A 14849-nucleotide genomic window follows, 5' to 3' on the forward strand; every position below is an offset into this window, starting at 1 on the left:
AGTCCCTAAAGGGGTGGCAATCGGGGTGGTTTTACATCACCGAGCCGCGTGACCCTGAATGGGTCGCAGCCCCCGAGTTCCGATCCGGACCCCCTACGCGGCTCGCCTCCTGGAAAGAGACGGGCCTGTCGTGGGGTAAAAAAGGAGAGCTGACCAGACTCCAAACATGCGTCCAAACCCTGGTGGACAGGATGCTCAAACTTGTCAATGTAGTCCAGGTTATGCTCATCCGCCGGATCCTCCCGTGTCAACAACGGGCTTTCAACCTGTGGGAGTTCGACCTGGCGCTGCACCGAACTCTGAGCAGGCTCTTTGACACGACATACAAAGATGCCTGGAAGGTGCTTTTCAAGGGCGCCGAGGCCCCCGCATCCGCTACCGAGGATCGCGGATTCAACACGCAGCGTCACGCTCGTGCGGTAAGCTGTTTTTACCTTTTACAGGGTATTAGTTTTTCATAGTTTGACTCCATGCGGGATTTAAGCTCCCTTACCTTTAACAGGATTGGCAGGAGACGTTCGGAAAGATCAACTGTCCGGCTCCTTTGCCCGAAGGCCCAGCGGACGCTCGCTTGGCGAAGCTGCTGGTTCCGGCACCCTATGTGGTGCCGGAGAAGAAGGCCAAGAAGAAGGCCACGGGGACTCGAAAGAGTGCCCGACGCCAGGAGGTGTCGGATTCATCATCCGACGACTCCAAGGCGCACTCCTCCCATGAAGGCGAGGAGGAGGAAGAAGAGACCTCTCCCCCTCCAGCGGGGGGAGGGAAGAAAAGGAAGGCCGCCCCAACTGGGGAGGCCGAAGGGTCGAAGAAGGGGAAGGCCCCTCCTCCGGACTACTCCACCAATGCCGACGACGGCGAAGAGGAGTTGCTGCACAGGGCCAAGCCCCTGGCGAGATCGTAAGTATTCAGATACCAGAGTGATTCATAGTATTCCCCCATTGCACAGCTTTTCCTTACATTGAACATGTTTATGCAGTCCACCCAAAGACCGGCTCGACTTGTCGTCGAGCGGTTCCCTGGATTCATCGGATGTGAATTCGCTTCCGACGGCTATCCCCCCATCCTACGGACGACGCCGCGGTGGCATCCCAACAGGTTCCAAGCCACGAGGAGGTGGTCCTGGAGGCGCCGCAAGGCGACCTCCCGAACTCCAGGCGTAAAGGGGATAGAACCCCCAAGGGCTCCAAGTCCGTCCTTGAGCCAGACACCGCACCGGAACCTTTAACGGTTCCGGACTCCCGTAGGCAGCCTCCTTCCAAGAGGAGCAAGCCTATCGAGCCGGTGACCTCCTTCCAACCGGAGGCACCGGACAATTTGCTGGAGGTGCTTAACGGCGCCTCCATCGATGAGGAGCACCGCACTATTATGAGTGCGGTGATCCAGAAGGTTCAGTCCGCCAAGAGCGGACTGACTGAAGCCTGTGCCAGCCTTCTAACAGGCTTTGAGGTAAGTAAAGAATATGTAAAAATATTACCGCACAGACAGTAGCCCCTGATGCTCTGTTCGACATTCGGAAAGAAAAGCCGAATAGAGGATCTAATAACATTCGCAGGAGTCTAACATAATCAAGTCAATATATGCAGGCTTCGCTGCTGGCCTCCGCCGCACTGACTGCGGAGGTGGATACGCTGAAGCAAAACCTCGCGCGGTCCGAGAACAAGCTCGGCCATGCCAAGAGGCAACTCAAGGAGAAGGAAGGTAAGTAATACCTTGCGCAAGTATATAGAGAAGATCTGGTTGCAAAAAATGACAGGATCAACGTGCTATTATAGGGGCCACGACCGAGGTGGCAACCCTTAAGAAAGCGCTGTCCGAGGCCGAAAACAGAGCGGCCGCGGAGCGCACAGAGAACGGGAAGCAGGAGGCGCGGGTGGAGGAGGTGCAGAAAGAGCTCCAGGCTTTCGTGAAAAAACACGAGAGTTTGGAGCTTGACTCAAAGACGCAAGCATCCGAGCTTGTGGTAGCCCTTGAAAGCGCGAAGTCTGCCAAGGCCGAAGCCCAGAAAGCCCTCCAAGAAATTGAAGCGATGAAGAAGATAGCGGCGGGTAAGGCATTCATTATGCAAAGCAAGCACGTGAAAGTGAATTACTTGTTACTTACCCGAGTCCGGAGCTCTCCAGGAGCATTTGCAGATTTTCCCCGTAGTGCGTCAGATGCCGCCGCCTACTACCGATCCGAGGAGGGGAGCTCGACGGAGAAGATGTTCTGGTCTCAATATGCTGAGGCCGGACACCTAATGCCTTTGAGCGACTAGCTGAAGCAAATGGTCGAGCTCCACAAGGTGGCCGAACAGGCCATAAAGGGCCTCGTAGTTCGGCTTTGGCCTGGAGAGGCTTTGCCTGGGAGCTACTTCGGGCTGGTGAGGCGGCTGGTGGATGCCTGTCCATGGCTTGAAGTAATCAAGCGCTCCGTCTGCATCGAAGGTGCCCTAGGGCGCTTGCCCGTGCTAAAGTGCAATGGGGCAAGATGGATGCGGAGAAGCTGGTGAAGGATTGGCTGCCGCCGGGCAAGGAGCATCGCGTCCCGGAAGCGTATTATGAGGGCGTCCTGAAGGGTGCCTGCCTTATAGCGGATGAATGCTCCAAAGATGTAATTTTTTAGTAAACTCGCGTTTGTGATCCTATACGCTAAAAACTTGTTCATATGCGCTAAGCAACGCTTTTGAATTTAAAATATTACCTTCTGTGCGGCCGTTTATCAAATTTAAGAGATGGTGAGTCGTCGGCTTCTGCCCCCGTGCCACTAGTGCTGGGGTGTTTAGGATAAACATGAGTGCTCTTTTTCCCATTCTTGGGTCCTTCGAGGGAGGCGCTCAACACAACGAACAAGGCAATCAGACTATAATGCTTGAACACTCTCACTTAGCCATAGAATTCTATAAAATTTTAAATTTCGGCGAAGCCCCTAGTGTTCGGAAGACCGAGTTTGGGGCGCTATCCACGCCTAGGCCGGACAAAGCCGACTCCTCGCTCTAAGCGGCATAAGTCTTTAGGGACTCGAAAACCTCTTGAACAGCGACCAACTCTCACCTCATCATGACGGTCAGTTTTAGCTTTCTCTACTGAGGTGCTTAGCCCAGCTCAACTAGGGCACAATCGCAGTAGTTCTCCTAGTGCTACCTTAGCCGATATAACGGAACGTAAGGTAACAAAACATAGGAGCTGGGCAAACCCAACTATTGACCCAAGACATGATTCGGAGCCGATGCATATAATGCTATAAGTTCGGGGTGCCACACTTGTGAAAGTGTTCGGACTTCTCACACCATATTGTGGGGTACTTGAGCCCCTGGCGTATTGGCCGTACCAAAGTGTACGGGTGCAATATGTCATTAATGAACATATATTCGTAAAAAAGAGTAATGCAATAATAGACGAAAGCTATGCATTGTTTATTTAAAAAAGCTGCGATCAAAGCAGAACAATACAAATAGTGCAATAAGCAAAAGATGGGACTATTTAACATGTCCTTTCCAGGGGCGAGCTGCGGAATGTTATGTCAAACAAGTATACTGCTCGTTATAGAGACCGCCTTATAGTTCCATAGTGCGGCGTAGCTTTCTGCTTCCTTGATTGTATCATTTGTGCGGCAATTGTACTGCCGGACAAGCCTTCTGAAGAATGGAGTCCTGAAAATAAGAGAAAATTAAGAAATCGGCAGCCCTAGTGCCGTTTAAGCCGCGTTTCGGGCGTGCCGTGATGGTGCCCCTCCCCCAGTGCCCATGGTATTTCCAGAGCGTAGTTATGTACGCGCAACATTGGTTTCGCAAGTTCGCGAGGGTTGGGGTTGGGGCCGCATTGCTACGCTTGCTCGGAACGTGCCACACGGTCTTGTTGTAGGTTACTCCGGGCGCGCTTGACGGTGTCCAGACGATTAATGGCCGGACTGGAGAATTGCCTTGAGAGGCTGCTTTGTACTTCCGTTGTGATAGCTGCCGTATGCTCCTCCATTCGGAGAGAGTGTTCGGTGTTTCCATTAACCGTGATGACTCCTTGAGGGCCTGGCATCTTGAGCTTGAGGTATGCGTAGTGCGGCACCGCATTGAACTTGGCAAATGCGGTTCGCCCGAGCAGTGCGTGATAGCCACTGCGGAACGGGACTATGTCGAAGATTAACTCCTCGCTTCGGAAATTATCCGGAGATCCGAAGACCACTTCAAGTGTAACTGAGCCTGTACAGTTGGCCTCTACACCTGGTATGACGCCTTTAAAGGTCGTTTTAGTGGGTTTAATCCTCGAGGGATCGATGCCCATTTTCCGCACTGTATCCTGGTAAAGCAGGTTCAGGCTGCTGCAACCGTCCATAAGGACTCTAGTGAGGTGAAATCCGTTAATAATTGGGTCTAGAACCAATGCAGTGAATCCGCCATGACGGATGCTAGTGGGGTGGTCCCTTCGATCAAAAGTGATCGGGCAGGAAGACCATGGGTTGAACTTTGGGGCGACTGGCTCCATCGCGTATACGTCCCTTAGCGCATGCTTCCGCTCCCTCTTGGGGATGTGGGTTGCGTATATCATGTTCACCGTCTGCACTTGTGGGGGAAAACCTTTCTGTCCACTGTTGTTCGGCGGCCGGGGCTCCTCCTCGTCATCGCTATGCAGCCCCTTGTCTCTGTTTTCGGCATTTAACTTGCCTGCCTGCTTGAACACCCAACAATCCCTGTTGGTGTGATTGGCTGGTTTTTCGGGGGTGCCATGTATCTGGCATGAGCGGTCGAGTATTCGGTCCAAACTGGACGGGCCTGGAGTATTTCTTTTGAATGGCTTTTTCCGCTGACCGGGTTTAGAGCCTCTCAATCCGGCATTAACTGCCGTATCCTTAGCATTGTCGCTGTTAATGCGGCGCTTTTGCTTGTTGCGATGCGACCTGCCACTGCTGTCCTTGGTATCCGAATTACCAGGGCTCTTGGTCATGTTATTGCTGCGAGCTAGCCAGCTGTCTTCTCCCGCGCAAAAGCGGGTCATAAGTGTCGTGAGGGCTGCCATAGATTTCGGCTTTTCCTGTCCTAGGTGCCGTGCAAGCCACTCGTCGCGGATGTTATGCTTGAAGGCTGATAGGGCCTCTGCATCCGGACAGTCGACGATTTGATTTTTATTGGTTAGGAACCGTGTCCAGAATTGTCTGGCCGATTCCTCTGGCTGCTGAATTATGTGGCTAAGGTCATCGGCGTCTGGTGGTCGCACATAAGTGCACTAGAAATTGTCGAGGAATGCGGTTTCCAGGTCTTCCCAACAACCAATTGATTCTGCTGGCAAGCTGTTAAGCCAATGCCGAGCTGGTCCTTTAAGCTTGAGTGGGAAGTATTTGATGGCGTGTAGGTCATCACCGCAGGCCATGTGGATATGAAGGAGATAGTCCTCGATCCATACCGCAGGATCTGTTGTGCCATCATATGATTCGATGTTCACGGGTTTGAAACCCTCGGGGATTTGATGATCCATTACTTCATCTGTGAAGCATAGTGGGTGTGCGGCGCCTCTGTATTGGGCTATATCACGGCGCAGCTCAAAGGAGCTTTGTCTACTGTGTTCGACCCGGCCGGATTTACTGTACCCGGAGTGACGATTACCGTCTCGTGCCGTGGGGCGCCCACGCGATCCGTAGATCGATCTTGTTTGCCTTGCCTTGTCCTCCAGTATATCTCACAGGTCTGGCGCATTTTCCGTGCCTTGGTATTTTTTGAGCGGCGCCGGGGTGCGGCTTGAGTGGAGGGCCAAGAGGCCTCTCTGTCGCGGCCACAAGGTGGCCGGTCGGCCGCATCATGCGCTGGCGATGTAGGTTTAGGTGCTTCCTCCTCTAATCGGGGTAGCAACCTGCACTTTGGGTAGCTCTTGGAGGGGCGTTCGAGTTCATACTCTTCGGCCGCAAGGACTTCAGTCCATCTGTCGGCTAGCAAATCTTGATCAGCTCTAAGCTGTTGCTATTTTTTATTGAGGCTGCTCTCCGTGGCCATAAGCCTGCGTTTGAAATGCTCTTGTTCGACGGGATCCTCCGGCACGACAAATTCATCCTTGTCGAGGCTTGCCTTGTCTTCGGAGGGAGGCATATAATTATCGTCCTCGACCTCTCTGTCTGCCGCTCTCTCATGAGGGCTGGCTTCTCCATCCTCCTGTGCTGAATCTTGCTGGAGGTGGTTGTCTTCGGCACTCTCCGGGGTGTTATTATCTCCCATGCTGGAATCACCGTTTTTGCTTTGGCAGGATTTAGAGCGGCGCCGCTGACGCCGGCGCTTAGGCTGCTTCTTGGAGGGGTCATCCTCCGCTGTTCCATCACCATTGCCTTCTTTTGGGGTGTCCACCATGTATACATCATACGACGAGGTGGCTTTCCAGTGCCCTATAGGTGCTGGTTCTTGATCGTCTCCTACATCGGTGTCCATACCGTCGATGTCTTCGGAGTCGAAGTCGAGCATGTCGGTTAAATCATCGACAGTGGCTACGAAGTGGGTGGTGGGTGGGCTTTGAATTTCTTCATCATCCGCATCCCAACCTTGCTGACCATAGTACGACCAGGGCTCTCCTGATAAAGAGAGAGACTTTAGTGAATTCAGAATATTGCCGAAGGGCGAGTGCTGAAAGATGTCCGCGGTGGTGAACTCCATGATCGGCGCCCAATCGGGTTCGATCGGTAGGGGCGCGGAGGGCTCGGAGTCTGGAGAGGAGTCCGGCTCCTTGGAGTCACGGGCTTCGCAGGGAATAGGGTTGGTGTTCAGCTCGATCACCGTAGAGATTGCAGCCCCCGAGGCGGTGTCCAACCACCCATCCTCGATTGGCACAGTTGGCTCTGAATTAAGGGTCAGGGCTGATGCGGGTGCGGCCTTCAGGGCACTGTTCGACGGCAGAGCTAGATCATGCCCATCGTGACAGTGCGGCGTGCTCAGTTGCGGCTCGAATCCGTCGAAGATCAAGTCTCCGCGGAGGTTGGCCGTGTAGCTTAAACTTCCAAATCTGACCTGATGGCCAGGGGCGTAGCTTTCGATCTGCTCTAGATGGCCAAGCGAATTGGCCCGCAGTGCAAAGTCGCCAAATATGAAGATCTGTCCGGGGAGAAAGGTCTCACCCTGGATCGCATTGCTGTTAATGATTGGAGAAGCCATTGGGCCTAAAAGTGACGACAGAGAGGAACTCTCAATGAAAGCACCAACGTCAGTATCAAAACCGGCGGATCTCGGGTAGGGGGTCCCGAACTGTGCGTCTAGGCGGATGGTAACAGAGGCAGGGGACACGATGTTTTACCCAGGTTCGGGCCCTCTTGATGCAGGTAAAACCCTACCTCCTGCTTGATTAATATTGATGATATGGGTAATACAAGAGTAGATCTACCACGAGATCAAGGAGGCTAAACCCTAGAAGCTAGCCTATGGTATGTTTGCTGTTCTGTCCTATGGACTAAAACCCTCCGGTTTATATAGACACGGGGAGGGCTAGGGTTACACAGAGTCGGTTACAATGGTAGGAGATCTACATATCCGTATCACCAAGCTTGCCTTCCACGCCAAGGAAAGTTCCTTCCGGACACGGGACGAAGTCTTTAATCTTGTATCTTCATAGTCCAGGAGTCCGGCCGAAGGTATAGTCCGGCTATCCGGACACCCCCTAATCCAGGACTCCCTCACTCTACATGAGCAGTTCCATTGTGTACAATAACTGGCATGCATAGGAATAAAACATAGTCAGATTATGTAAGGAGTGCATGCACAAATCCAGAGTGATGGTAGCAAACTGTGGATAGACCCAAAACCAATGATAGCAGGCAGATAATAGCTTTAGTTACAAAATACAGATAATGGCTCCTTTAATGTTTATTTGCACCAAACATGAAACTCATAGTAGACACCAGAGATTAACCAGATAGTAGACAGATAGTACTGATTGCTGCCCCAATATGTACCCCACAACCATTTAAAAACTCAAGTTTCAGCATTAGTTTGGACCTGACTCGGAGTCTAATAGGTGAACACGATGATAATGTAGCATGTCATCATATTAAGCGACGGATAACGTAAGCAGACACGGAAGAGTGCGACCTCTCTTGCGGACCCGTGTAGTCCTCAAGGTCATCTGCTCAGTTGATGATGGTAATGCAGTTGCCGTGGCTGCCGGCGCCGGGGAAGAAGATTTGAGGCAGCAAAAGACAGTCTGGAGAGCGGATCCCTGCTGTGGTGAACCCTTCCGCCGTTGGAGCAGCTGAGCTGGGGTGGAACACAGCGCCGCAGGAGCAGGACAAACCACACAAGGTTTTCTTTGACACATATCTGTAATAGAAGTAATTGAGTAAGGGCTTGTTTGAATTTGAGGATTCTGACAATGCAGGGATAGGAAATAGACAGGAATAGGATAGGAATGCAGATGCAAAACAGAGAATTTAAAAACACATGATTTCTGCCAATCTGGGTGTTTGATTCACAACAATTGGAAGATCACAGGATGCAAAAAAGTATGGTGAGATTAAGTCAAACCACAAGAAAATGTACGTTTATAATGCTATTATGCTACTATCTCTTAGTCTTGTGCTTGCTGAATAGGAATATGAAAAGGAGGAGAAGTGGAAATTAGAATTCCTATGGTTTTTCTTTCAAGGAGACACTAAAGGAACAAATCCTACAGTTTTCCTTTGCTCCATTCCTTTGCACTAAATTCATGAAAAGTAGTACCATAGGAAACTTTCCAATTCCGATGTTTTTCATTCACTTTTCCTTTCAAGCGCTGGCGATTCTAGTAGGCAGGCTTGAGCAAAGAAAATCCTACACTAAAAAAATGTTTTTTGCTACTTCTATTACTTTGGACCCAGGCCACTGCCATGCTATCTCAACTCCCAGGCCCATCGACAAATGCACAGCTCAAATGCGCAGAGATAAATAATGATGGCGTTCAAGAGAGTCCATCATGGATAGCTAAGTTGCCTGGTACCTCACTACTTGTCATATAGTAGGATAATATAATTGTATTTCCCGTTACTACGAGTGCTCAGTGGACAATATATATAACATGTAGAGTAAAAAAGAGATGCGACAAGTGTACAACCTCTTTGGCGAACCCATGTCGATCTCAGCATGATTGGGTTGGCGGGCGAGGATGCTCTGGCTGACTTGGCTGTCGGAGGAGGGGAAGAAGATCTTAGGCATCTGGAGATTGAGCCCGAGGTACTGCTCCACTGTGATGGAGGGTTTCGTTGTTGGAGCAGATCTGGTGAGTTGTACGCCGCCGAGGCTGAAGCAGGACAAGAGAGACAACATACAACGTTAACCTTAGTGGAATTCTAATAGCATCTCCAATACATGACCTAAAATACATAACCACAAAGTGCTAGATGTAAAATACATCAGCTTCTCATCTCTGAACTTAACTGTCGAAACTGAATTTAATTGTCGAAACTAAACTTAACTGTCGAAATTGAACTTAACTGTCGAAACTGAATTTTGCTGTCAAACTGAATTTTGCTGTCGAAACTGAACGCACTAGAAAGGTGAGGCTACACGTCGGTCGACTGACTTTTTCATCTCTGGTCAGTCGATTTTGCAGTCGTTGGATACGAAATCAAGGGCCTACGGTTCATCTTCAACCTCCACCCCCCTGAGCCGCCAGCCACAACCGGCCAAACAACAGCCCCACGCCGCCCACGGCCTGCTGTGCGCCGCCCCGCCTGCCCCGAAAACACTCCCCACCGCTGGTCCGCCGCCGCCCCGGCCATCCCTCTAGGCCCCCCTGTGCCGAGCTTTTTCTCCAGCGATCCCCACGCCACCGCCACGCCAACGCCCCGCCACTGCCAGCGACCACCGCCCCATCTGAACCCTAAGATAGACAGTGGGGTACCTCTCCGGCGAGCCCCCCTCCGCGCTGCGGCTGGTTCTTCCTTCACCCTGGCGAGCCCTCCCCCACCCCCTGAAAATCGACTGACCCAAAAGTTGATTCAGTCGACTGAAGTGTAGCTAAATCGGAGCAGCATCGCAAGCAAGAGCAAGAGCGAGAGCAGCAGCGCGAGCAAGAGCAATAGCAAGAGCAGACTAGGCAGGGGACCGAGGGCAAGAGCAGAGCAGCAGCGCGAGCGATAGCTAAAGCAACAACAGCTCCTACTAATGTGGACGTCACCGCCGAGGGAACGACGTCGTGGAGGAAGTGGCCGGTGACGCTGCCGTGGATGGAGCCGCGCCGTGTCGGCTCGGGACTGAGCGCCGGCAGCACCGTGAGATTGAATCAAGAAGAAAATGCGGCGATTAGTGTACAACCTCTTTGGTGGCACCGATTAGGCCGCAGCTTCATCCGAGGAAACGGTGATGATGATGCTCTTCCGGTGGTGCAGGAGAAGACGATGGTGTGGGAATGGAGGTGGCGCGAAAGACGAGGGGAACGTCGGGGCAGCTCCTTGCAGGTGGAGGACGGGGTGGCTGAACCGGGGGGACGATGAGATCGACGACGGATCCTCAACCGGTATGGTGGATGAGGGATGTCGAGGTGTTGCTGTGGACGACGTCGTCGGAGAAGAGGCTCCGTCTGGGTGGCGAACGGAGCAGGGTGTGGGGTTTCGTCGCGGGTTTTCGCGACCTCGGTGTACGAATGGGTGGGCGGATGGGATGGCAGCGGGGAACCATGGCTTAGAGACGCGCTTGTTCGAAATGTGGGGTAAATTACAAAAATACCCCCACCGATTTCAGGCGCTTCTTTTGGTTCAGGGGTACCACGGGCATTTCGCGTGTTGGGATTTCACAGGAGGTGGGAGTTTTCACGCGTGTTGTAATTTCGGAATATCAAGGCGCGGGTTGAGATGGAGGGAGTTGTCGGAGCACAACGAGACAAAGATATATCTTAAATATTTCTGGCTAACAAGGCGCGGGTTGAAGAGGCGGGAGTTTCGCAGCACGATAGACAGAGACGCTAGCTTGAATTTCGGCATAACAAGGCGCGGCTTGAAATTTCGGAAGAACAAGCTTAACGTGTACCCAAAAAATAGACAATTTGCACCTCAACATGCACAACACACACACAAACACCATTTAGACTAGAGTAAGGTACACGTATTGCACGCATGAAATTTGGGAACCAAATTATGAATAAATACCACATTATAGCATGCAAGCTTTGAGTCATATATGCATGATGTAGATGTTCGTTTAATTCTTATAGTTCATTTCATTCAAAATCATCTAGTTTCTATAAGAAAGCTAATCTATTTTAAGATTCATGGAATTGTGCGTTGTAAGACATAAAGTAAAAACAAATAATGGCAAATCATGTAGAAAAACATTTGGGCAATTCTGATACGGAAGATTCTAGAACAAATAAGAAGTGCTTGTGTTTTGATGTTTGTGCATTATGCTTAAGTTCAACCATGGAATCTTCTAGATTATACATGTGGCAAAATCTGGTGGAATCTAGATGATATCCAACGACCAGTAGTGCTCAAATTTGCCATCTTTGGACCATCGGATTCGCGTCATCCAACGACCATCTTTCAAAGTTAAAGTTACCCACACACAATATAAAAAAATATAAAAAATAATATATATATATATATTTATATATATATATAGGGGTATAGATATAGATATGTGATGCGAAAGCCGCCCATCATCTCCAATTAGAATAGTGTGTCCATGCACGGATGCGACGTGGCCAAATGATGTCTGCCATCGCTATCTCAAATTCAAATCAGTCTGACCTTGTTAAATGTGTATACATTACAACATGCCCGTTTCCAAACCACACCGCGCAGATCTCCGTTATATTCATGCATGGATGGGTTTCAAACATTATGATCTCTTATTCAAATATTTGAATTCAACTTTACATTGATTATGACCTCACCTATTCTTTTACACCACACAGTAGTCTTCTCTTTATAATTGTACCACTAAGTTCTCTCGTGCATGCATGCACACACACTACTAGTCGGCATTATCCATTGCACGCATGCAATCTTTTTCTTCAGGTCGGTCTCCCATGAAGGCACACACCCACACACATCCCCCTCTCCATCATATCAGGCATTCTTTATCTCTCACACGGGCATTCGCAACGATCGATGTTCCTCTATGTATGTGTGTATATAGCTATGTCTTTCATAGTTTTCCAAACAAACCGATCAATCGATATATCCAGTGAGGTCTCACCCTCTTTCCCACGTCCACATCGATCAATCTATACCTCTCTATATAAAATTAACATATATAGCTAATACACCCACATTAATTATATATCTAACGTCCCCCTCTCATCATCCATGCCTTCCGCTTCATCTCTCAAACGCGTGCACAATGGCGAAGACAGGGGGCAGTTAGGGCCCTGCCCCCTCCCCCCTAACATCACTATATATCGAGGCTAATAAGAATGTGATCATTAGACAATTGCTGCTAAAAATGGTTTAAGTTCATGAATTGACCCTCCTCGTAAAGGATTAGCAATGCTTGGCCCCCTAGCTCATTTATTTTTCATGGCTCCACCACTGCGTGCAACAACGCACGTGTTCGCCCCCTCTCTCTAAATATCAATCTCGCACTTGTGCATTCCTTCATAGTCTCCCTCCAATCAGCCCCTCGCACCATCTTCTAGCCACCCACCGGATTTTGCCACATGTACAATCTAGCAGACTCCATGGTTGAACTTAAGCATAATGCACAAACCTGAAAACAACAGTGGTTCTCTTTTGTTCTAGAATCTTCCGTATCATAACTGCCCAAACTTTTTTTCTAGTTGAATTGCCATTATTTGTTTTTACTTTATGCTTTACAATGCACAATTCCATGAATCATAAAATAGATTAAGGGCTTCTTTGATTCAAAGGATTCTCAAAGGAATTTTGGAGGATTCTAATCGTTAGGAATTTTCCTATCTTGGTTGTTTGATTCGTAGGATTGTAAACCATAGGAATTTTTCCATATGATTCATTTGCACTAGATTTCATAGGAAACATCCCATCCACTCAAACCTATTTGAAAGAATTCTGTGTTCTTTCTATGCACAATCAAACACTCGCACAATCCTGTAGGATTCAAGATGACATTACACTATAATCCAATGTTTTTCCTATTCCTGCGTTCATAGCTTTTTTTATAAAAACTAATTGATTTTGAATGAGATGAACTATACGAATTAAACGAAGGGCTACATCAGGCATATATGACTCATAGCTTACATGCTATAGTGTGGTATTTATTCATAATTTGGTTGCAAAATCTGATGCGTGCAATGCACGTGTACCTTACTAGCACTTCGAGTATGTGCAAAACACGTAAATTAGAACACCAATGGCACGCTACACAGTGTCTCTCTTATAGTTCATGAAGCCACGTGGCACATGTGGAGGCGTTGTCACGACCTCCTTCCGTGGATTGATCACAGTGACGTGCTGCTGGTTCCAGAAGAATGTACTTGTCCTCCCTGAGCCATAATGGCGGTATATGCATGAAGCGAAGATGTGCATGCACGCCACACACGCACTCATTCCCTCGCACGCACACGCGGGTACACAGGCGGACGTAATTTTGTACCAAGATCCACCCCATGTGATAATTTGACGCGTGTAAAGACATTCACTTCATTGATGGTCAATTAATACAGCGCATGCAAATTGAGTGGACGTGAGGGCGGAAGACAAACATTATTACTCCACTGCGCGCATGCGAGTAGTTAAATCGTGGGTTGCTAGTAGTACTTCCATTGGTCTCCTTCGTATTTTGTGCCAATTTTTGATAGTAATATAATATTTACACATTTGAGCAGTGTAGTACTTGAAATTTATGTTCCGCTAAACTCATCAGGAGCCGTTTCAGGCCTCGAAATCAAAACCATCAAATAATCCTTACCTTGTTCCCTTCACATTCGAAAGCCTTCTCACACCTACTAGTACGTACCAAACCTGAACGTGTTCCCACTATGCATGTATTAGTACTAGTGCTAGTACTTAGGTTATAAAAGGGGGAACTACCTAACCGAAAATTACTCTACCTTTAATCCTCATAAGTGCTTCTTCTTCGTCCGTCGTTGCCATGGCCGGTGAGCAGAGCTCTAGGTCGAGAACTACTCGTAACAAGGGAGCGGCAACCAAGGCTGCAGAAAAAAGAGCGGCTCGCCGCCATGCATAGACCTCGAAAGATTTCTGACGGGTAGGCGATGGCTCCCAGGAGAGCCCTAGCCGCGGAGGCGAACACGCCGAGCTGGCGGAGCTGGAGTCGTTATCCCTCGACGGCATGCCCGATCAGCTCAATAAGCACCTCAATAAGCAGAAGGAGTTCATCCAAGGCTTGATGGAGTTGCTGAAGGAGAGCCTCGATGACATGTCCGCTGAGCTCAATCAGCAGGGGGAGTTGACCGCCGGCTTGGTGATGCTGCTGAAGAAGAGCATTGCCTCGGAGAAGAAGGCGACCGGCGAAATCCTGTGACTTCAGGAGGACAAGGCGAAGCTCTGCCACGAGATCTGTTGGGAAACGTAGTAATTTCAAAAAATTTCCTACGCACACGCAAGATCATGGTGATGCATAGCAATGAGAGGGGAGAGTGTGATCTACGTACCCTTGTAGACCGACAACGGAAGCGTTAGCACAACGTGGTTGATGTAGTCGTACGTCTTCACGGCCCGACCGATCAAGCACCGAAACTACGGCACCTCTGAGTTCTAGCACACGTTCAGCTCAATGACGATCCCTAGACTCCGATCCAGCAAAGTGTCGGGGAAGAGTTCTGTCAGCACCACGGTGTGGTGACGATCTTGATGTAGTACCGTTGCAGGGCTTCGCTTAAGCACCGCTACAATATTATCAAGGACTATGGTGGAAGGGGGCACCGCACACGGCTAAGAATATGATCACGTGGATCAACTTGTGTCTCAAGGGGTGCTCCCTGCCTTCGTATATAAAG

This window comes from Triticum dicoccoides, chromosome 6A (genome assembly GCF_002162155.2).
Source record: "Triticum dicoccoides isolate Atlit2015 ecotype Zavitan chromosome 6A, WEW_v2.0, whole genome shotgun sequence".
Classification (NCBI taxonomy): domain Eukaryota; kingdom Viridiplantae; phylum Streptophyta; class Magnoliopsida; order Poales; family Poaceae; genus Triticum; species Triticum dicoccoides.